The sequence below is a fragment of the Suncus etruscus genome, chromosome 16, assembly GCF_024139225.1.
Source record: "Suncus etruscus isolate mSunEtr1 chromosome 16, mSunEtr1.pri.cur, whole genome shotgun sequence".
Taxonomy (NCBI): Eukaryota; Metazoa; Chordata; class Mammalia; order Eulipotyphla; family Soricidae; genus Suncus; species Suncus etruscus.
The window spans coordinates 34,691,054-34,716,222 of NC_064863.1; the positions used below are offsets into that span (position 1 = coordinate 34,691,054).

The window sequence follows — 25,169 nt, forward strand, 5'->3', positions numbered from 1 at the left end:
CTCTCTCTCTCTCTCTCTCTCTCTCTCTCTCTCTCTCCTCTCTCTGCCTCTCTCTCTCTCTCCTCTCTCTGCCTCTCCCGGCTGGCCACAGGCCAGTGCAACATTCCTGTTTGGTTTTAAGGAGCGCAAAGATACCTTGGCTGAAGGTTACAGGAAAAGAAAAATAATAATAAATAACAATAAGGGGGAGATCAGATCTGCCTAGATGGGGCAAGAAGTGGGCACTTGCATGCAGATGCACTCAGGGGAAAAAAATTAAAGCGATCCCAGCCTGTTTGCAGCATCCCTTGGTAGCCCTGATCTGGGGACCCCCAGAAGAGGGGGCACCTGCTCCACCGTGACACAGCTGGCCGGATCATCCCCCGCAACACACACACACACACACACACACACACACACACACACACACACACACACACGGCTGGCCCTGCCTGCCTGCCAGCCTGCGTCCAGGCTGCTTTGCTCGGAGAAGACAAAAAGCAAAAAGCAAAGCACCCCGAGGAAGAAATCAGCAGCCGATTGATCGGTGCCCACCCGCACTCCCTGATTGTCCACTCCAGCCTACACAAACCCAACTCCCACACCGGATCCGGATTCCCCCCTCCCTGGGAGTCCTGAAGTTGTTGGAGCAGGTCGGATGTGACCTTCCTTACCTGCAGCGCCGAAGCCACGCCACGCCACGCCACGAGCCGAGGCCGGAACGTCACGCGCGTGGAGCCCTGACCTTTGCCTTGGCCTTGGCCTTGGCCTTTGCTGGGGCCTTCGCAGTGGGGTCTGGGGTCTGGGCTCCTCGCGCCTTCAGCAACGCTGGCTCATGCTAATGCGCTGTGATCTGAAGTTACAGCTGGGTTTCTAGAAAGGGAACCCCAAAATAAATAAATAAATAAACAAATAAATAAATAAAAAAACTGCCTACCTGCTGACCAAGTTCTTCTCCCTCCCTTCACCTGGTCCTGATCTCTGGGGAGTTGGCTCTCAACGCCCCCCATCCCAGCCCCATGTCCCCCCAAGAAACCCCCTTCCATCTGCGCCCCACCCCTTGGGCCTTCCTTACCTGTTTATACAAGAGCCCAGGCGCCTCACGCATTTCAATGGAGCTCTTAAGCCTGTTTCTTGGGAGGCGCGGAATCGGCCCACAGGAATCGAATTCGGTGACTAAACAAACGCCAAGAGGAAGCAGCTTCGGCCGGCACCACCAGGAACCTCAGGCCGAGTTGTGATTTCGGGTTGCAAAGTCACGCAACTAAGAACTGGGGGGAAGGGAGGAGAGAAGTGGGGGGAGGGAAAATAAAAACTAGAAGTGCTGTTTTCTGGGTTTCACAGGCCAGCTTTAGGGAAGGACTCAACCCCCACCCAACCACCCCTCCAAGAAACCTTTTCTGTTTTTAAATGCTATTTAAATGAAGACTACACACGAACTGCTCAGAACTGTTTCCGGCACCTGGTGTTATCTGGCTTTTGATACTGCTAGTATTTACAAGAAGCCTTATTTTAAATTCTCTTCTGAATGGGAGAGGGAAAGAGAGGCTAGTCACTCACAGACCTCTCACTCACTGGGAAAAACATGGGGCAGGTTCTTTTGTTTTCTTTTTATTTGTTTGTTTGTTTGTTTATTAAAGCCTCGGTTTCTAGAAGATTCTAGAGCTGGGATGTTTGCAACCAGTTTTCCTTGGCTGTGAATGGCCTTGACTACAATAAAAAACAATAGAGAAATTAAGTTGCTGTACAGGTGTGTTGATTTTTCATCTCACTTTAAGGGACCAAGATTGATGAGGTAAAGATGAAATTCACTGAACAGGGGACTCAGGGACCTGGATTCCACCCTGGACGTTTGTTGGATTTTAAATGGAAATAAAAAGCCTTAGATTTGCTATGAGGTAGGAGAATTACTTCTCTTGTCCAGCGAGAAAGCCTGTATTGTACAAAATAGTAGCCGTTACCCTATGAGAGGGTCATAGTTTCAGACTGGGGAGAGTCACCTATCAGTGTGACATTCCAGCGTGGGAGCTGCTCAGCAGGTGACTTAGACTTGGTCACCTGGAGACCAGCCTTCTGCCACCCCAATCTCCTGCAGGGTGTGGCCTCCCACAACAAAGTTTCCCAGTGTAAAAAACAGGGGAAGTGATTTTAATACTCCTCATGAATATTTAAAAGTGATCAATGAAGGCAAAAGTGGGGATACTTTTATTAACCACTTTCTACTTTGTTTTGTTGTTGTTGTTTAGGGCCACACATAGCAGTGTTCAGGGCTTGCTCCTGGCTCTGCACTCAGGAATCACCCTGGAGGGGTTGGGAGACCCTATGGGGTGCTCAGGATTGCACTCAGGGAGGCTATGCAGAAAACAAATGGCCTATCAGCCTGCCCGCTGTGCTATCGCTCCAGCCCCTCATTAACCACTTTTAGAAAAAGAAATCACTTGGAGAGATTGGAGAAATAGAATGTATTTGCCTTGTATGGTCCCTGAGCACCACCAGGTATGATTCCTGAGAATAGAGTCAGGAGTAAGCCTTATAGTTGAATGTGCTTCCCACCAAACAACAACAAATCTGTTAGGTTTCCTCCTGGGATCGAACAAAGAGAGAGAGAAGTCCAATCATAAGAATTTTTATAAATCTAAGGTGGTTGGTTCAAATCCCGGTGTCCCATATGGTCGGTCCCCTGTGCCTGCCAGGATCTATTTCTGAGCAGATAGCCAGGGGTAACCCTTGAGCACCGCTGGGTGTGACCCCCCCCCCAAAAAAAAAAAACCCAAAAAGAATTTTTATAAATAAGAATAAGAACTTTTGGGGCCAGTTAGATGGTGCTAGAGGTAAGGTGTCTGCCTTGCAAGCACTAGCCAAGGAAAGATCACGACTGCGGTTCAATCCCCCGGTGTCCCATATGGTGCCCCCCCCAAGCCTGGGGCAATTTCTGAGTGCTTAGTAACCCCAGAGCATTAAACGGGTGTGGCCCGAAAAAAAAAGATTATAAAAAAGAATAAGAACTTTTATAAATTTTTTTTAGAACTTTTATAAATTATCTTACCACTTTCATCTGCCTCATTTCATCTAAGTCTTACCAGTTTTATGAGCCATTTTATTCCCATTTTGCCTACAAAGACACTGTTAGTGGTCAGTAAGTTCAAGATCTCACTTAGCTGTGAGACCAGGACTAGTTCTCAGTTTTAGTTTCAATCCAAAACAGCCCATTCCATTTGAGGGGGCAGGGAGAATGGCTCAGGGGTTAAGGCACCTGTCTTGCAAGCAGCTGACTTTGTTTGATTCCTAGCGCTGCATATGGTCCCCAAGCAAAGTAAGCCTAAGAGATAGGTCCTTGAGTGCAGAGTCAGAAGAATGCCCTGAGGTGCTACCTTTGGGGATTGAAAAATTATGCCTGCAATGCATCCAAAAGATTTCACATTTTATTTTTAGTCTTATCTATGGGGCAAGTTTTAGCTAAAAACATTTTTTGGTTTTGGATTTTTTCCTTGTAAATACAAGCGCAGGTTAACTATTAATAAGAAAATACTCGATAGTTTTGCTCTCTCTCACTCTCTCTTTCTCTCTTTCTCTCTTCCCCCTCATTCTTCTCTGTCTCTCTCACCTCTCTGTCTCTCGCTCTGTCTCTGTCTCTCTTTGTCTCTCAGTCTCTCTCTGTCTCTGTCTGTCTCTCTGTCTCTGTCTCTCTCTGTCTCTCTGTCTCTGTCTGTCTGTCTGTCTGTCTCTCTCTCTCTCTCTCTCTCTCTCTCTCTCTCTCTCTCTCTCTCTCTCTCTCTCAAGATCAGCTGTCTTTAGGGATCACTCCTGGCTGGGGTGCCAGGAATTGAACCTGGGTTGTCCATTTACAAGACATGAACCCCTATATTATCTCTTAGCATTGCCCTACTTTTTTTTTTTTTTTGGTTTTTGGGCCACACCCAGTAACGCTCAGGGGTTACTCCTGGCTATGTGCTCAGAAGTTGCTCCTGGCTTGGGGGACCATATGGGACACCGGGGGATCGAACCGTGGTCCGTCCAAGGCTAACGCAGGCAAGGCAGGCACCTTACCTTCAGCGCCACCGCCCGGCCCTATCATTGCCCTACTTATCTATTTTAGTTTTGTTTTAATTTTGGCTTTGAGCCACACCCAATGGTGCTCAAGGCTAGCAATGCTTAGGGCAGGAGTCCCCAAACTACAGCCCACAAGCCACATGGATATTTATTCATTATCACAAGGACATTTATCAGACCTACCAGGTGTTTTTGCTACTGCTGCCTGTCCTGCTTAGCAGAGGACTCATCCTGGGTAAACAGTGCACATGTGTGGATTGTGAACAGCACTCTTCAACTCCCTTCCTTCTCTCTGTCTCACCTCTCCTCCTCTCAGTCTTGGGCAGGGGTCCTCAAACTACAGACCGCCCAAAGCAGGCCTATATTTCCCATTAAAATACTGGTAAGTTTGTTGATTTCACTTTATTTTTCCTTTATTTTAAATATTGTATTTATTCCCATTTTGTTTTTATTTTTTTACTTCAAATTTTTTTTTGTTTTGCTTTTTTGTTTTGGGGTTACACCCGGCAGCGCTCAGGGCTACTCCTGGCTCTATGTTCAGAAATCACCCCTGGCAGGCTCAGGGGACCATATGGGATGCCGGGATTTGAACCATCTACCTTCTGCACACAAGGCAAATGCCTTACCTCCATGCTATCTCTCTGGCCTCCCAATTTTTTTTAAGCCTACAACACCCTATATTCCCAAGCGGTCTCCCATCCAAGTACTAACCAGGCTCGACCCTGCTTAGCTTCCGAGATCAGATGAGATCGGGCGCGTTCAGGATGGGAAGGCCGTAGACTACTTCAAATTTTTATTCCTGTTTTTTTACTTCAAAATAATTTTTTTACTCTTTTACTCCCATTTTATATGTGCAGTGTGCACCAGATTTTTTCATAGGGTTTTTTTAAACTATAATCAGGCCTTCTAATAGTCTGAGGGACAGTAAACTGGCATGGCCCCCTGTTTAAAAAATTGAGGACCCCTGGCTTAGGGATATGTGATGTCAGGTATCAAACCAGAATCAGCTGTGTGCAAAGCAAGTGCCTTACTCTCTGTACTATCTCTCTGGCCCCCCCAATATAATGTTTGTTATAAGTATTATATCAATAATGCTTTACCCAGTGGTACTCAGGGACCATGGGGTTCTACAGATAGAACTTGGGACTCTGCACAAGCTAGGTATATGTTCTATCACTTGCACTGTCTTCCCGGTCCCTCAGATTTAAGTATGAATTCTGATTTTACCCCTTACTTTTATGATACTGGCAAAATGCTTACCCACTTCTTAGCTTCATTTTCTTCCCTTATAAAATGATAACTAACTGTCTCCAAATAAGAGCAATGTGAGATGTGAAATCTCAGCATACTTCCTGGCACATTGGAAATCCTCAAGAAATTATATTTATTTTTGTCCTGGGGAGGTGGTTAGTTTGAAGGGGGTGGGGCTCTGCTCCACTACAATATTCAATCCCCATGTTGCAATTTAACAATATCTTCACTTTGAGACACCATTTATCTAGAGCAAGTTTCATTCCTTTGCTACAAAACAAGGGAAAATCACTCTCCTACCTCCCCTTGTTTAATGACACATTGTTAGCTTTGATCATAGGTGACTATGCAAGGGAGGTGCTGACTGACCTCTCTCACTGCACACACCCAGTCAGGGAACCAATTGTGGTTTCTTTTCCTTAAAAATTTTTTTCTTTGTTTTGTTTTTCGAGCCACACCCATTTGACGCTCAGGGGTTACTCCTGGCTAAGCGCTCAGAAATCGCCCCTGGCTTGGGGGGACCATATGGGACGCCAGGTGATCGAGCCGCAGTCGTGATCTTTCCTTGGCTAGCGCTTGCCAGGCAGACACCTTACCTCTAGCGCCACCTCGCCAAAACCAATTTCTTCACCAGTGTCCACTTCTATCCACCACTTCCCTCCCATACCCAGCCTAATTCCTTTTCCTTTTTCTCTTTTAGGCACTGTGGGTTACAGTACTGTTTCTAAAAAGGTGTCATGCAATCACTCTACCTCCTTTTAGCACCCAGACCTCAGTCAGAGTGACACTTCCCTCTATTATTGTCATAGTGGTCCCTTCCCTGACCTATCACACTTCCCTTTCCAGGACAAACTTCCTACTAAGGACCAGTTCTCCTGCTCTCTGCAATTCCCTTCTATGTTTCTTAGTATCATCCTTCATATGACAATTATTTATTTCTATATATGCAGCTACAGTAGCTGTTACAAGTAACTAAGAGTTGATTCAAGCATAAAGGCATATGTGCACTAGTTATATGCAAATACTATTCCATTTAATATAAGACTTGAGCATCCATGGATTTTGGTTCTTAGGGAGTCTTTTTTTTTTTTTTTTTGGTTTTTGGGCCACCCCCTGTGACGCTCAGGGGTTACTCCTGGCTATGCCCTCAGAAGTTGCTCCTGGCTTCTTGGGGGACCATATGGGACACCGGGGGATCGAACCGCGGTCCGTCCTAGGCTAGCGCAGGCAAGGCAGGCACCTTACCTCCAGCGCCACCGCCCGGCCCCCTTAGGGAGTCTTTAAACAAAACTTCACACATTCTAAGGGAGGAGTCTTATGTTACTAAGTAAGTATATCACCCACTGCTTAGATTGGGGAACAGAGGTTCTCAAAAGCTGTTTTAAGTTATAAGTAAGGAAAGCAGTACCAGAGTTTCTTGTATGTATGTAATTGGGGTGGTGATGGTGATGGAAACTGTGACTATATCCTGTGTTTACTCCCAGCTCTGCTTAGGGGTCACTCCTGGCAGTGCTCAGGGGACCATATATTGTCATATATATATTGTCAGGGATTAAATCCTGATTGACATTTTTCAAGGTGAATGCCATACCCACTCTACAGTCTCTCTGGCACTAGATTTTTGTTTGTTTGTTTCGGTTTTGTTTTGAAGTCACACCTGGCTGTTCTTAGGTAAATCCTGTCTCTGCAATCAGGAATCACTCCTGGCAGACTCAGGGAACCATATGGAATTCCAGGGATAGAACCTGAGTCACCCACATGCAAGACAAATACCCCACTTGTTGCTCTACTGTCTCAGCCCCAAATCCAATAATTTTTTTTGTGTGTGTGCTTTTTGGGTCACACCCGGCAGTGCTCAGGGGTTACTCCTGGCTCCATGCTCAGAAATTGCTCCTGGCAGGCACGGGGGACCATATGGGACACCGGGATTCGAACTGATGATCTTCTGCAGGAAAGGCAAACACCTTACCTCCATGCTATCTCTCCAGCCCCCCAATAGTTATTTTTCTTTTTGTTTGTTTAGAAATAAAAAGTTGGGGCCGGAGAGATATCATGGAGGTAGGATGTTTGCCTTGAATACAGAAGGACGGTGGTTCGAATCCCGGCATCCCATATGGTCCCCCAAGCCTGCCAGGAGCGATTTCTGAGTGTAGAGCCAGGAGGAACCTCTAAGCACTGCTGGGTGTAAACCCCCCCCCCCCAAAAAAAAAAGAAAGAAAGATATTGCCCTTTGGTTTGGGGATTATACCCAGTGGTGCTCAGAGGATCATGCAATGCTGGAAATGGAACCTGGAACTCCTTCGTGCAAATTCTAATCCTTTTCCCAGCCCTGTTTATTTGTCTCTCCTTTAAGCTAATCCTGGCTCCTGGAACTGTGGGCACCCTGTTTCTATACACATATAAGGGGCAGACTCAAAGAGTTCTCAAAGATCATTCTAACTCATCATTGTAGCTGGAAAGAGGATCCAGAGATTTTGGCCATTTCGGGACAATTCTCTTTGGAGGCATAAATGTCCACAAGCCACCAAATCAGAGAGCAATATCCTCTGAAAGTGATCTGTACTGGCCCTTTCTGTCCTCAGACTAATAAAAGGGCAACAAGTTACAGAGCTCCAAGTGAGCAAAATCCAAATTGGCATCCTGGAAGCCAGAGATGCAAGGTCTTAGAGCACCTGCCTGTCAAGCATGTGGTGACCAGTTCAAACCCCCAGTGTCCTTCGTGCACTAGTGTGCTGCCCTCAGCACCACCAGTTACTTCTGGTGGTCTGATATGTAAGATCATGGCAAAAAAGAGTATAACCTCCAGCAAGAACCACCTCTGAAACAGATGTACTAATACTCAGGCCAGTAAGTACACCCTGAAGAAACACGTGTGACAGCACCAGTCAACCCTGGCTAGTCTGTCACATCACTTATGCATCACATCTAAGAGTGTGGCCCACCACCACCTGCTGTGACACAGGGCAAGCCCCAAACGTAAGGAAGGTCAACTTCAAGGAGTACCAGGGCTCAGTAAGTGCACTGGATGTATACCCCTATATGCACCACCATTAGGCGTATGTGACCCCAACTCTGCTACAATAACAGCAGCAAAGGAGAGAAGGTGGAAGAGGGAGTTGGATTTTTTTTGTTTATATGTTTTTGGGCCACACCTGGTGGTATTCAGGGGTTACTCCTGGCTCTGTGCTCAGAAATCACTTCTGATAGGCTCAGGGGTCCCCAGGTTGGCCATATGCAAGGCAAATGTCCTACCTGATGTGCTATCTCTCCAACCCCGGAACTGTTTTGTTTTTTTTTTTTTGGGGGGGGGGTCCAGTCCCAGCAGCGCTCATGGTGGGCTATTTGCAAGCCTAGGTTGGCCGCCTGCAAGCCCAGGGCTGTTTTTCTTTCTAACTTTTGGCAGTAATGTGGCCATTTTATTAAATTCTGTAAGCCTCTGTTTACTGTCAATAGCAATACCCGTCCTTTGTAAATTTTTTGGGAGGGGTCATACCTGGCAGCACTCAGGGGGTTACTCCTGGCTCTGCACTCAGAAATCGCTCCTGGCAGGCACGAGATGGGAGTGGGGGGGTGGAGACGGGGGGGGGGGGGGACCATATGGGATGCCGGGATTCAAACTACCATCCTTCCTGGATCAGTAAAGCAAATGCTCTACTGTTGTACTATCTCTCCGGTCCCATGTGAATTTTCAATTAATCTTATTTCTCTCTCTCTCTCTCTCTCTCTCTCTCTCTCTCTCTCTCTCTCTCTCTCTCTCTCTCTCTCTCTCTCGGAAGACATTTGTTTTGGGGGCTACATCCTGAAGTGCTCAGGAGATCATATAAAGGACAAAGACTATGCACTACAATGATGTGCGAAGTCTAAGCAAGGCACCTAATTAATAAATAAATGCAAAGGGCCTGGACCAGAACAGCAAGTAGGACGCTTGTCTTGTGCATGAAACCTGGGTTTCATCTCTGGCATTCCATATGGTTCCCCAAGCTTCCTAGGAATAATTCCTGAGCCCAGAGGCAGGAGTGACCTCTAAATCCTGACAAGTGTGGTCCCAAAACAACAATAATAACCAAAACAAAGGCAAACAACTTAGAACAATACCTGTGATCTGTAATTACTGGATAAATGTTTGCTTTATTTCTGCTTCTCTAATTTGATAATTATTTTCTCTATCTAGATTAACCACTGATATAGGGAGAGTTAGAACCTTCTGTTACTGAGTTCTTTCCTTTTTTTATGTCTTTAATTTTTTTAGTTGTATTAAGCTGTGATTCCAACCCCAACAGAATGTGGGCTGTCTTCCACCAATGTTACTGAGTTCTTAGGGGAGCTGAACTTTTAATATGTAAAGGGGTATCTTCTCAAAGGCTATCTGTTCTTCACATTTCCTTCATTTTCCCCTGAAATAGAAAAACTATTGCTGAATCGACTAAAATTGTCAACCTAAACTCAAACCACTTTCTGCTGAGGCCAGTGGTATTTTCCCCCAGAGAGATGAATACAAAAACAAATGCCTTAGGGCCAGAGCAATAGCACAGAGAGTAGGAAGTTTGCCTTGTATGCAGCCAGTCCCGGGTTCCATCCTTGGCATTCCATATGGTCCTCAGAGCCTGCCAGAAGCAATTTTTGAGTGCAGATCCATGAGTAACCCCTAAGCACCACTGGGTGAGGCCCCAACACATAAATAATAAATAAATAAATAAATAAATAAATAAACAATTAAATAAATTCCATTGCATTTTGTTTATTTGGGTCTTGGGGTCACGCCTAATGATGATCTGCACCAGAACTACTCCCAGCTGGGTGTTAGGGGGATCCCTCCCAATAGTGCTTGAAGGACCATGCAAGGTGGTGGTGGGGGGATCAAATCTAGGTCTTCAATATCAAAGCATATGCTCCAGCCCTTTGAGATATCCTCTCAGCTCCCCAAAATCCCTTTTTTTAAATCTAGAGCATACAACATGACCTAGAGAGACCTCTTATCCCCAGGTTTCCACAGCTTCTCTCCTCATGGTGGCCACAAACCACCTATAAAGACTTATTTTAAAAATTCTTGCTGAAAGGGGACTTCTGAGAATTATGTTATGGGTGATTATCCTTCCACTGTAACTTTACCTTGTCCTCTTTCTTTGCATCTTTGTTCTCATAATTAAAAATAAAAAAATTAGGGCCCGGAGAGATAGCACAGTGGTGTTTGCCTTGCAAGCAGCCAATCCAGGACCTAAGGTGGTTGGTTCGAATCCCGGTGTCCCATATGGTCCCCCGTGCCTGCCAGGAGCTATTTCTGAGCAGACAGTCAGGAGTAACCCCTGAGCACTGCTGGGTGTGACCCAAAAACCAAAAAAAAAAAAAAAAATTTAAAAATAATTTAAAAAAAAAAGAAGAAAAAAAAATTCTTGCTGAAGAGGGGCCAGAAAGATAGTATAGCAGCTAGATGACATGCCTTGCACATGATTCATCCAGCTTTAATTCCCTAGCATTCCTGCCACATGGTTCCCTGAGCCTGCCAAGAGTTATTCCTGAGTGCAGAGCTAGGAGTAACCCGAGCACTATCAGATGTGCCCCCCCTCCCCCAAAAAAAGTCTTGCTGGAGAGACAGTACAAAGGTTTAGGCACTTGCCACACACACAGTCGACTCAGTTCAATACTTGGCACTTTATACAGTCCTCCAAGCACTACCAGGATTAATCCCTGGTAGTGCCTGGAATAAGCATTAAGCACAACTAGGTATAGTTTCCTCCCCCCCCCCCCCAAAAATAATCTCTTCATAGAACAGACTAAGAGATAGTACAGGGGGCCCGGAGAGATAGCACAGCAGCGTTTGCCTTGCAAGCAGCTGATCCAGGACCAAAGGTGGTTGGTTCGAATCCCGGTGTCCCATATGGTCCCCCGTGCCTGCCAGGAGCTATTTCTGAGCAGACAGCCAGGAGGAACCCCTGAGCACCGCCGGGTGTGGCCCAAAAAACAAAACAAAAAAAAAAGAGAGAGAGAGAGAGATAGTACAGGGGTTTAGGCACTTGCCATGTACATGGCCAACCTCAATTCTATTCATAACCCCCCCCAAATTTGCCATCCCCAAATGATCCCTGAGCATAGTCAGATGTGGTCCACAAACAAAAAAATCTTTTTTTGTTTTGTTTTGTTTAGTTTTGTTTGTTTTCTTTGGGCCACATCCAGTGACACTCAGGGGTTACTCCTAGCTTTGTGCTCAGAAATTGCTCCTGTCTTGGAGGACTGTATGGGATGCTGTGGTTTGAACCCAGGTCTGTTCTGGGTCAGCCACGTGCCAGGCAAATACCTAACTACTGTGTTATTGCTCCAGCCCCCAAATCTTTCATTTTTGAGGGCTTGAGAGGTAGTACAGGGATTAGAGATACATGGTGTTCTGCAACCCATCTCAGTTCAGTTACCTACATCAGGCCCCCCCACCTGCTGTTACCAGTAGGTGTGACAGGAATAATCCCCAGTACCAAAGGGCCTGACAGTACCATATCTTCAAGGCCTATACTGAAGCCTTCTGATCTGATTGTCTAAGAATTCCTGGGAGTGGTTCCCAGGGCCCCCGGTGCACTGCTTTGAAGGTTCTCCCTACCTCCAGATCAAAACTTTAATTTGGGAGCCAGGGAGGCAGTACAGTGTCAACATAGGATGACCCATGTCTGATCACTAGAACTCCATGGCCTCTGAATGCCTCTGGCTATAGGTCTGCACGTCCCCAGCACCACCCAGGGCAGCCCTCATGATTCGAGAGGCCACTGGGTGGCCCGTGGTCCCCAGCTCTTCAGGACTCTAGCAGCTTCCCATCCTTGGGGTCTTGCTTAGAATTGTGGGCCCATTTGGCCAGCTGACCAAGAGTGGCCCCTGGGTCCCATAAGAGTGTGTGTGTGTGTGTGTGTGTGTGTGTGTGTTTACATGTATGTTTGGGGAGGCATACCCAGGAGTACCCAAGAGTTACTACTCCTGGCTCTACACTCAGGAATCACTCCTAGCAGACTGGAGGACCAATGGGATGCAGGAGATCTAACTAATCCTGTGCAAGGCAAATGCCCTTGTGTAATTGTTCTGGTCCCCTATGAGTACTTCTTGAGAACACTACACCTCCCCTGAAAAAAGAAAACACTTTAATTTGAAATTGTTTCAAGAGTAGTAGATATTTCATAAATTTATATCTGTTTAAGGTTTCTGTTCAATCTTCTCAGATCTTCCCAATTACGCACAAACTCAAGAGTGGTTTCTCATGAGCATTCTTGAATATGGAGGATTTAACCTCTGATCTAGTATGCAGGTAGCAAGTATCCTTAAGTCTGAATCCGGGTTGGGGGTACCCAGAACTCTGGAAGAAGTTCTGGCTTGGCAGGGTTTTATTGCTGACCCATAGGAGGCCCCTCACTGAATCTTAAAAATGCACTGAGTTCACAGAAAAGGGAATTAAGTATAGCAGGGGTTCACTCGGAACATTCATCTCCCAAGCCAAATCCTTCATTCGGAGAATAGCCTTCAATGCCAGGCGCCCCTTGACCTTCCTCCTTCCTGCACAAACAGCTCGGCCCCAGCCCGCCTGCTTAGAGGGGAGTTTTCCCTACTGCCCCTTCCCGCTGGGCTGGAAGGAGAACTAATGTAAATGATAGGCCCTTAAAGGCCCACTCAAGACAAGAAATCGCTTTGTTATGGCAACACATGCTGTTAATTCCTTTAGATCCCTTTAAGACTTGTTCCCCAAGAGAGAAGAGCCCCCATTTCTTTATGTTTTATAATGAAAAAACAGTCTCACCTAAGAAGCTCCATCAATCAGCAATAACTCATCAAAACAGATTGTCCACAGAAAACTGCTCACATTTTTGCAGAGCTGAGCACTGTGGCCAGACACTGTTAGGAATTTTACCAGCATTAACTATATAATCCTCACATTGAACCCACAGAAGAGACTGTGAGTGACCCACACTGGGTGCAATAAGTCCCCAAGTAAGGCCCACACTAACAAGACACAGAGTTAGTTTTGGCTTTGGATAGTAGCCTCCAAGAACCAGTGTTTAGGGTTTGATGGTACCCTGGGGACCATATTTTATCCTCCTACACACACACACACACACACACACACACACACACACACACACACACACACACACTGCATATGTGTCTACAGGTTAAAATGCATGTGCTCCAAATCATTGAACATCCTCTCAAGCCCTTAAACAAATTTTTGGTGGGGTTTTTGGCCACATTCGGTGGCGCTCAGGATTTACTCCTGGCTCTGCACTCAGAAATCAGTCCTGGCAGATTCAGGGGACCATATGGATGCCAGGGATCGAACTTGGGTTCATCCCAGGTTGGCCATATGCAAGGCAAACGCTCTACTGCTGGGCTATCTCTCCAGCCCCTTAAAATATTTTTGAATACACCATGGATATCACAAGGAAAATGCAATAGTTCAGGAAACTATCTAGTTCTCGATGCCCAAGTCATTTTCTCTCTACTACCAACTGTGTCTGTGGGCAAATACATAGTGTTGAAATGTATCTGGATAGAGTATTTTGCTTTTGGTGGGTTTTTTTTTTTTTTTTTTTTTTTTGGAACTGCTCAGGAGACATGTCTAGAGGTATCAGGGGAATCATAGTATGCCACAGATTGAACCTGGGCCTCCTGCATGCAAAGCATGTGCTCCAACCCTTTAGGGATCACTCCAGCAACTATAATTAAGGGTTTATTTTGGACTTACATGGTAGGGAAAGAGTATTTTATTGTATACATTTTTTACTCCACTCTTCCCCTATTGCTCTTATTGTTATGATTGGGAAGGAGGGGAAAAAAGAGGGCTCTTCTTACTTAAAAAACTTTGAAATACGGATGCTTAATGAATTTCCTCTGGTCTTGTCAACAGCAGAAAGTTAGAAATACCTTGAGTTTCTCTCTCCTTTTTTTTTTTTTTTTTGGTTTTTGGGTCAGTGCTCAGGGATTATTCCTGGCTATCTGCTCAGAAATAGCTCCTGGCAGACACAGGGGACCATATGGGACGCCGGATTTCAAACCAACCACTTTAGGTCCTGGATCGGCTACTTGCAAGGCAAACGCTGCTGTGCTATCTCTCCGGCCCCTAGTTTATCCTTTTTTTAAAAAAAAAATTTTGGTGGGGAAGGGGGCACACCCAGAAGTGCTCAGAGCTAATTCCTGCCTCTGAACTCAGGAATCACTTTTGGCAGGGCTCTGAGAACATATGCAATGCCAGGAACTGAACCCATGTTAGATGTGTGGAAGGCAAGCGCCTTACCCAATCTACTCTCTTTGCAACTCCTCAAGAGTTCTTCTAGGGGTTCTAATGTTGGGGATCCCCAGGCTTCTATCTTCTTGGAACTTTGGGACAGACTTACTAGATGTGAAGCTCCTTTCAGATACAGTTTGGCCACTGAATTATTTCTATTTTCCTTTTGTTTACCATCCGGATATTTCCCTTTCCATGGGAAAGGCCAAAATGCTGTTTCAGAAAACTCTTTGCTAGGAGGGAGATGTGGGATGTATGCTGGGAACAGGGGTGGAGGGAGGACAACACTACTGGTGGAAATGCCCCTGATTCAATGTCACTATGTACCTTAAATATTACTGTGAAAGATTTGTAATTCACTTTGATCACAATAAAAATATTAAAATAAAAAAAAAAAGAAGAAAACTCTTTGCTTACTGAATGATGATGACAATGAAAACCGCCTTCTCCAGCTGGCAACCAGAATTACTGCCCTGTGCTCTGGGCAACTAGTGGGAGACAGGACGCTTAGTTGGCCAAGGCACAAGGGAAAGTCCAGTCTCCTATAATTTATTGGGTCTGTGGCAAAACATCTCCCACAAGTGACAGTTAGGCCATGTTCCAAGGAGGCCTCGCTGGAGCAGTATGGGGGTGAGGAAGCATCTTTTGTGGCCAGCTCTATTCTTATAGGGAAGAAGTTCCAGAATATGTCAGAGCACCCCATCAGGGAAGCCCTTCTAGTTCATTTCCAAAATGCACAGACTGATAATGCAATGCCTGCTGGGAAGGCAGACAATTCTGCTGGAAGCACAGGGAGCTGCACTTGGCAGATCCAAGAGGACATAGGAGCCTGTCAATCAAACACTTCCTGGGGCCAGAAGTCAGTTCAAAGCTCTGGAGCATGTGCTTGACACGTGGACACCCTGGGTTCAAATTGTGGCACAACTTGGTCTCCCATGCACTAATGGGTCTGAGTAATAGTAACCCCTCCCCCACTAAAAGAAAGGATAAAATGCTTTCTAGGTCCCTGTTGTATTTTATTTGTTTTGGAGGTCACAACCGGCAAAGAACTTTCTCCTGGCTCTGTTCTCAGGGGTCACTCCTGGAAGCCATGTGAAGGCTGGGGATAGAATTCAAGTCAGCTTCATGCAAGGCAAGTGCCCCATTTGCTGTGCTTTCTCTCCAGCCCTCTTCCTGCTGTGTATTCGATTATACTTGGTATTGGGACTCAGGGTGGCTCATGAAATCGTAACTTACAAATTGATGGGGTAGTTGAGTAAGCACAGACAAGTACTTGGATAATTGTTTATAAAGAATTTTCCAGAAGGGTGGAGTGATTTTTTACATCAGGTAGGGCACTTGCCTTGCATGTAGCTGACCCATGTTTGATCACCAGCACCCTATATTGTCCCCTGAATTCTGCCAGGAGTGACCTCTGTGCAGAGAACCAGGAGCAAGCCCTGAGTACAGCCAAGTTAATGATACCCACCCCCCAAATAAAACAAAACAAAATGTTCCAGTAATTCTGTGTGTGTGTGTGTGTGTGTGTGTGTGTGTGTGTGTGTGTATGTGTGTGTGTGTGGTGAAAAAGGGTGGAAATTACCTGGCAGTACTCAGGGCCTCTCCTGGAGGGACTTAGAGGACCATGTAGTACAGTGTTGGGGTCGAACCCAAGCCTCCTGCATGCAGAGCAGCATATGCTCCAGCCCTCTAAGCATCACCCCAGTCCCTTAGGTAATTGCTTTAATAGCACAAAAGCCCAGCTCTGCCCGGGAATATAGAAAAACGAATAGTTTATGCACCTCCCTGGAGGTACCAACACTCCTCCATATTCTATGCTAGCAGAGATGGCTTCTCTCATTTCACTACTCCCCCTGCCTCTATGTCCTGTCAGGGCCTTAGCTCTGCTGACACTATAACTCAGCTGTCCAGAGCCAGACTTCCATTTTCTATGCAATAGAGACCCATCACTCAGAAAGGCATTTTAACCAGGATCTCACTTTCCTTGTCTGTGGTTGAATGGTTCGTGGGGGAAACAATGGTTCAGAGGTAGAGCATCCAGGTGCTTCCTCCAAGCTTCAGAATCTGGAATCTTCTGCAGCACAGACTAGAGGTGCCTTACTCACAGTATTACCTGTGCATATTACCTGTGCATAATTACCTTGTGTACAAATTCTTGTGTACAAATCACTATAAATTACATCACAGTTTTTTTAATGAGAGAATCCAACGCTAGGCAAGCTGGAAGGGTACCTAGAAGCTACCCCCTTCCTCCACCCCACTTCTCTGCTGTTTGGTGCAATAATTCGTGCTTTGGTTTAGGGGGAGGTTATAGGCCTCACCTGGCCATGCTCAGGGACTGGCTCTGTACTCAGAAGTGACCACAGGCAGTGCTCAAGGGACCAACCATATGTGATCTAACTATCTGAGAATCTAAGAAGGGTCCGTTGAGTGTAAGGATAGACCCTTATGCAGACAATAACTAGCTTGCCACTCTGGTGAGGGTTGCACTCTGATTGCCCCAATAGAGATAGTTTCAGAAATTCAGCCCACCCCCACTTTTGGAGGAGGGGCACACTGGTGGTGTTCAGGGATAATTCCTGGCTCTGCACTCATGAATTACTTCTGTCAGTGTTTGGGACCATATGGTGTATTGGGGATTGAACCTGGGATGCCCAGGTGCAAGGTAAATGCCCTACCTGCTACAACTATCACTCTGGCCCATTAAAAATTTTTTTTTAATTTTTAATGTTTAATTATGAGAACAAAGATGCAAAGAAAGAGGACAAGGTAAAGTTACAGTGGAAGGACAATCACCCATAAACAGAATTCTCAAAAGAAGTCCCCTTGCTGATATCTGAACTTTGAACTTTCAGCCAAAGAACATTAAGAAAAATAAAACAGAACCCATGTACAATTACTTTGTCCCTTAACCCCCCAGATTGTAGTACATAATATTTCTTAGCAGCACACAAAGCAATCTAAAGCCATAAAACTTATGTGACTCCTTAAACATTGAAGGCAAAGTACCTTTTTACATTTCTATGCACATGCATATTAGTTTAAGTTAACCTCAAAAGTTTAAGTGAGTTGTTTTTCTTTTTCTTTTTTTTTTTTTTTTTTTGGGCCACACCCGGCGGTGCTCAGGGGCTACTCCTGGCTGTCTGCTCAGAAATAGCTCCTGGCAGGCACGGGGGACCATATGGGACACCGGGATTCGAACCAACCACCTTTGGTCCTGGATCGGCTGCTTGCAAGGCAAACACCGCTGTGCTATCTCTCTGGGCCCTGAGTTGTTTTTCTTAAGGATTAGAGTCAAAGGAGCACAGTAAAAACGGTGTTAGAGTGGCGATTATTGTTTGCATAAGCCCACCAAAATATGAGGGACATGGAAAGGAAAAGCCTTGGCTTAAATACAAGTAGACCTATCCCTGAAGTTTCCTGGCATAAGACCAACTCTAGGCTTCAGGCAAACTAGTTTGTTCAATCCAAGTCATTGTCTGTAGAGCCATTACACTTTTATTTTTCAGTCTCTGTTGTCGGTATCATGTTTCTGTATTAAAGATCCTGGAATCTGGGGCCGGGAAGGTGGCGCTAGAGGTAAGGTGTCTGCCTTACAAGCGCTAGCCAAGGAACGGACCGCGGTTCGATCCCCCGGCGTCCCATATGGTCCCCCCAAGCCAGGGGCGATTTCTGAGCACATAGCCAGGAGTAACCCCTGAGCGTTACCGGGTGTGGCCCAAAAACCAAAAAAAAAAAAAAAAAAAAAAAAAAAAAAAAAAGATCCTGGAATCTGCATATCTTACATTGCAGTCAGGATGGTGTGGAGCATCCTCTCGTTTCACCTCACAATTAAAGGGCAATGCAGAGAGCCCTGTCCTGTAAGCAGGTCATTGTTGTTGTCAAGTCTTAAAGAAAAAGTTTTTTTAATGATTTGATGTTGGAACTAGACTAATATTGAAGCAGGTAGGGCATTTGCCTTGCATGGAGCCCACCTGGGTTTGATCCTCAGTATTCCATATAGTCTCCTCATCACTGAATGTAGAGCAAGGCGTAACCTCTGAGCATGATTGGGTGTAGCCCATAATTTAAAAAAGTTGATGAAAGGATCAGAGATAGTCCAATGAGCAACACACTTACCTTGACCCAATCAACCCTAATTTAATTGCTTGCACTGCATAAAATCTTCTGGGTCAGGAGTAACGTCTGAGCATCACCCAGTGTAGCTTTAAAAACAACAACGGGGCTGGAGAGATAGCATGGAGGTAAGGCGTTTGCCTTGCATGCAGAATGATGGAGGTTCGAATCCTGGCATCCCATATGGTCCCCTGAACCTGCCAGGAGCAATTTCTGAGCGTAGAGCCAGGAGTAAGTCTGAGTGCTGCCAGGTGTGGCCCAAAAAACAAACAAACAAACAAACAGACAAAAAACAACAACAACGATAACGAAAGTTTGATGAATGAATAAATGACCCTTTATTGGCATTACCTAGCTATTGTCATCCTTGTTTCTGCAGCAAAAAATTGCAAGCCATGTTCCTGGACTGGTCCTTATTCAGGGGACTCTCTAGCTATGCCTTAGGAAACCCTTCCCCAGGACTGAGGATTGTGATCTTCCTGCAAAGACTCTCTTGTTTGTTTGTTTTTGTCTTTTTTTTTTCGGGCCACATCCGTTTGATGCTCAGGGGTTACTCCTGGCTAAGCGCACAGAAATTGCCCCTGGGTTCGGGGGGCCATATGGAATGCCGGGGGATCAAACCTCAGTCCTTCCTTGGCTAGTGCTTGCAAGGCATACACCTTACTTACCTCTAGCGCCACCTCGCTGACCCCAAGACTCTCTTTTAGTACAGGACAAGTCTCCAGGCTGACCTACCCAGGCCTTTAGGAATCTGTGGAATAAATCTGAGGCAGAGAAAAAGAACTGCTTGATGGGGCTAGACTCGCAGGGGTCTCAAACTCGCAGCCCTCGTACAACATTTTGTGGCCCTGCCCTAGAGGAATCTTTTTCTGTTTTGTTTTGTTTTAGTTGTTTGGGTCACACCTCCCAATGTTTAAGGCTTACTACTGACTTTGCACTCAAGGATCACCACGACTTTGCTTCCTGCGGCCTGCAGGTAAATTGAGTTTGAGACCCCTGGAAAAGTAGGGCTCTTACCTTGCATGTAGACACTCCAGGTTCAATTCTATGGTATCTATGGTATTCTATGGTAATTCCTGAGTGCAAAGCTAAGAGTAACTCCTTAGCATCACTAGGTGTGACCCCAAAACAAAAACAATTAAAAGCACTACCTGGGGCCTGATGGCCCAGGAAAGTTGCTGCAGTGAACCCCCTGGACAATTCAAAGGTGCCATCAGTTCAGAGAAGACCTATTGTCTGGGTCATTTTTCATCACTGGCTGAGAACCAGCTCTTCAGTAAGCAAAGGGCTGGTTTATGTTCAGACTGAGATAGAGGCCCGAAGAGGAATCTCATGCGGGGTTAGAAGGGGATAGCGGTCAGTGGGGTTTCAGCGACTTTCTGGGCTCTGCCCACAATATTATTTTAAAATCTCCCTCTGCCAAGGAAGACCCATTGGACAGCTTCCACCTGGCCCTCTGCCATGTTAGGTATCAAATAAATAGAAACACACATTTCAGAGTAGGACAGGAGAGTTGGTCTCCCTTGCTATGTAGAAGTGGAAGTGAATGAAGCTGATCACAGTGTGTGTGTGTGTGTGTGTGTGTGTGTGTGTGTCTGTGTGTTTGTGTGTGTGTCTGTGTGTGTGTTGAGGGGCAAGGAGAAGTGCTAATAGATGAGGCATCAGATTGTCAGTGGAAATTAGAGAAGCATCAAGGAGGATGTGGAGAAGGTTAGTAGAAACATCCAAGTCATTTATTTTTCTTTCTTCCTTAAATTTTTTTTCTTTAAATTTAGGCACTATATTGGGACTGCAACCATGGCACAAGCGATAGGGCATTTGCCTTGCACGCAGGTGACCCAGGATGGACCATGGTTTTATCTACCCACTGTCCCATATAGTCCCCTAAGCCAGGAGTGATTTCCAAGCGCATAGCCAGGAGTAACCCCTGAGCATCATCAGGTGTTGGCCAAAAAAAAAAAAAAAAAAGGAAAAAGAAAAAAGCACTATAGTTTACAATACTATTCAAAATAAAAGTTTCAGAGTCCGGGGCTGGGCGGTGGCGCTAGAGGTAAGGTGCCTGCCTTGCCTGCGCTAGCCTTGGACGGACCACAGTTCGATCCCCCGGCGTCCCATATGGTCCCCCAAGCCAGGAGCAACTTCTGAGCGCATAGCCAGGAGTAACCTCTGAGCATCAACGGGTGTGGCCCAAAAACCAAAAACAAACAAAAAAAAAGTTTCAGAGTCCATAAGGCTATTATAAGAGCTCAGGTGTTTGTCTTACATGTAGAAGAACTTGGTTCCATCTTCAGTACAATAAACGGTCCCCTGCCTTGAATGACCCCTACACACAGAGCCAGGAGTAGTTACTAAGCACTGTGGACACGGGAAAATACCCTAAATAAATACCTAAAATACCTAAATAAATGATGATAATGATAATGTTAAATAAAGTTTCAGGCCTTCAAGTTCCATCACCACATTCACTACCAGAACATCAATATCCTTCCATCAGATTCTCAGGGTTCCCTCATGTCCCTCTCAATAACTCCCTCCAAATGCATTTCCATAGGTTGGCTCTCAGGACCTGTTCTCATTGATCATTTGTTACTCCCTTACTCTGTTTCTTTTTATCTCACATATGAGGGAGATTATTCTGTGTCTGCCCTTCTCCCTTTGAGACGCCACTCAGCATGACACCCTTTCGCTCCATCCACATTGTGAATTGCATGATTTCATCTTCTATATATGAGAAGTATTCCACTGTTTATATATACCACAATTGTTGGTGTATTTGTGTGTGTATGTGTTGTTTGTTTTCTTTTGGTTTTGGGGACACACTTGGCTATTTTCAGGGCTTATTCCTGGCTCTGTTCACAGGGAACACTCCTGGTAGGGCTCAAGAGAATATATATGCAGTACTGGAGACAAACCTGGACTGGTCACATGCAAAATAAGCACAATAACCCCTGGACTCTGTCTGGTCCAGCACCACAGTTCCTTTATCTACTCATCTGTAGTTAGACTCTTGGATTGTTTCCAGATCTTTGCTACTCTGAATAGTGCTGCAATGCAGAGAAGGTTGTTGTGGGCAGGCCTGTGACCCATATTCTCTCTCCTAGCAGTCATTATACTCTTAAGAGCTGGCACCCAGTTGAGTACCCAGAAGCTTAAGTGACTTACCAAGCTCTCCCAGATAGAAAGGCATGAAACCCAGGTTTAAGTGTCCCACTTCTAAGGGTCTGAAAATGCATTCTTTCAAAACACAGATGACCACAATCATTTGACTTAAGCCCCGTGCTCTAGAGTCAGGAGCCATTTCAAAACTCAAACTTGGGGTATGGATCCTTTTTTCTTATTGATTTTCTTATAAATTTTCTTATAAATTTTCTTATAAATTCATCATCTTTGGGCCCAAGTAAGCAGTTATTACACTATGGCAAAAAAATGTTATATGTTTTTCTATTTCTGTAGAGAATGCCATAGTGATTTGTTTGTTTGTGATCCATTGCCAGAGGTGCTCAGGACTTACTCCTAACTCTATTCAGGAATCATTCCTGGTCATGGTTAGAGGACCATAGGTGATACTAGGGATACAATCAAGGATTACAATATGTCACTGTGATTTTTTTTATGGATTCTTTAGGGTTTTCTACATATGAAACCACATACACAGACACACAGACAGACACACACAGACAGACACACAGACACACACACACACACACACATACCTATGACCAGAGAGGTGCACAGCTGACCTGGGTTTAACCCTTCACACAGTACATGGTCCCCTGAGAACCCTTAAGAGTCATCCCTGACCACAGAATGAGAAGTAATCTCTGAACACTGCCAGGTGTGGCCCCAAAGCAAAACAAAACAAATGTTTTTAGAGGCTCAAGTTTAAGGAAAGATAACTTTAGGAAAATCTTCAGATTGTAAATAAACAATCGGCTAGGTTTCAAATGTGCAAAGAGAAGAAAGGACGAAGGAGTTGAAAGCCTGGAATCCAAATGTTCCTGCTTCCTAGTCTTGCTGCCAAACACAAAATGACGAAGTATTATGGGGTTCACAGATCCTGCCCAAGTTTCAATACCACCCCAAGCAGGAAGACTTAGGTATGTCACCAGAAAGACTTAGGTATGTCTCCTTACTGCCCTGAGACAAGAGCAACAGCAACAACAACAAAAAGAGGGGAGGGGGAAGAGATTCTGTCTTGACAGCATGATTTCCAAAGAAGCCTTCTGGTCTCATGACTGTGATGTCTCAAATGTCACAATTGTGTAACCTGCTGATATTTAAAAGGATCCTCCATGCCACTGCGTAGGATTAGAAGATAATGCTTGTTTGTGTTGGTGAAAGGGTAGAGGAGAGATAACTTGTTCTTGAACAAAGAGAAATGGAAAGATGCTTGGAGAGAGAGCCAGGACACCTGGGTTCTTCTGGCTCCTTTGAACCTTTGTGCTTTCCTCTGCCTTTGCCAGAGAACAGAGTTGGGTGGTGCAGGAAGAGAGGTTCAGGACTAGCCTGTGGAAGCTTTCAAGGAGGCAGGCAACTGAGCACCATTAACAACTGTGGGGTTGCAAGATGCTGAGTCAGATGTCAGTCCAAACCAGGGCTTCTTCTTCTCTTTCAAATCTTTCCTTTGGGTTCTAAGAAACGAAAGTGGGGTTGGGGGAAGGATCCATAAATGGTAAACACAAAAGAGGCAAGCAACGCACACAATTTTATTTTATTTATTTATTTATTTATTTATTTTTTTACCTCTTGTAGTGGTTCTCAGGCTTAGTCCTGGCTCTGCAGTCAGAGATCACTCCTGGTGGGCTCAGGGACTATATGAGATTCCAAGATCAGGGGCCAGAATGGTGGCGCCAGCGGTAGGGTGTTTGCCTTGCGAGCAGCTGACCTAGGACGGACCGCAGTTCCATTCCCCTGAGTCCCATATGGTCCCCAAGCTAGGAGCGATTTCTGAGCACAGAGCCAGGAGTAACCCCTGAGTGTCACCAGGTTTGGCCCCAAAACAGAAAACAAACAAAAAAGAAAAAGAGATTCCAAGATCTGCGCCTGATATTTGCAAGGTGAAAGTACTATTGCTCTGGACCTAAAATGTCTATTCTTTTATGTACCTGTACAAAGGAAAACAAAATAGATAAAAATGAAATAATGTGGGGTAGATGGGTGGGCTACAGTACTTGGGGACTCTTTCTGTCTCTTTGCTCTAGTGACTAATCATGCTCAGGTGGGGATTGAGTTGGGGTTAGCCAAATACAAGGCAAGCCCCTCCTCTACTCTCTTACTCTTTCTGGCCCTGAATCTGGGCTCTTTTCAAGAGCAAGTGGGAGACTCTGGTCCCAATTGCTCAAATGGAGAACATGCCTGGGGCTCAATCCCCAGCTTCCCATTCCCCTGCTATCTCCAGGGCACCATGAGGGTAATTCCACTACCACTTTTTTTTCTCTGCTTTGCTTTCTTTCAATTTCTTTTTTTCTTTTAAATAAAAGAGGATGTGGGAAAGCAGATGGCCGAGCAGGTGGCCCAGCTGCTGGGAGGACCCATATCTCTCTCTGTCTACAGAGGATTGCACTTCCTTTTAATAGCCCAGCAGTGGGACAGACAGACAGACGTAGATGCTAATGTGAAGGAACCTCTGACACAGCTGGCCAAACAAGCCCATTTTTCCATCAACACCAGGAAGTCTCAGAAGGCCAACCAGAAGGCCCTAGAGCTGGTCAGAAGTACAGGCAGAGCAAGGAACCCCACATTTCCTCCCTGTTCCTGCAACTGCCTCCTTGACACTGCCTTCACTGACGCACACACACACAGCTCATTTCTCACCTGCGCACAGATATCTTTGGTAAGGGATGATCCCAGAGTATTATTCATAGAAATACTGCCACATGCACAACTCTAAGCACTTTATATACACAAGCTTATGAATTCTTCCAAACTCCCTTGGAGGAAAGGATCATTATCTCTATCTTTCAGGGACACTGAGAGGCTACGTGATTCACCCAAGGACACACAGCTAGTCGATGGTAGAGTCAGGATTGGAGCCCAGGCAAGCCAGCTGTTCATGTTCTCATCTCACACAAACACAGACAGAAATGATCACTGCCTATAGAAGAGAAAGGTGGAAGAGGCAGGAGACTAAGGCTGTATTTTCTCTGCAAATCATAGCAAACTATGTAGAATTTACCATACACTTGTTATTTATCCAATAAAAGAACTGAAGATAAAACAACTAGTGTAGGTATGTTTTATTTTGCTTGGGTTCTCACCTGAAGATTTTTATGGGCTACTCCTGATTCTGTGCTCAGGCATCAGTCCTCATATACTTGGGAGATACTGTATGCAAAGCCTGTTCTCAGCCTTTGGTATACTTTCTCTGGTCCTTAGTATAGCACCCTTATAAAAATAGGGGCCTAGCAATAGTACAGTAGGAAGGGCTCTTGCCTTGCACACAGTCAACCCAGCTTCACTCTCTTACATCCTATATGATCCCCTGAGCTCCATCAGGAATGATTATGAGTGCAGAGCCAGAAAT

At 45.4% G+C, this 25,169-nt stretch overlaps 1 long non-coding RNA gene and 1 pseudogene across 1 annotated transcript in view; both read right to left on the reverse strand.

Annotated features, from left to right (window-relative positions):
- Window positions 1-25,169, reverse strand: part of LOC126032527 (uncharacterized) — an 891,448-nt gene that overhangs the window by 815,831 nt on the left and 50,448 nt on the right. The gene's annotated exons all lie outside the window — the stretch shown is intronic.
- LOC126032728 (uncharacterized) lies at window positions 4,692-4,810 on the reverse strand (annotated as a pseudogene).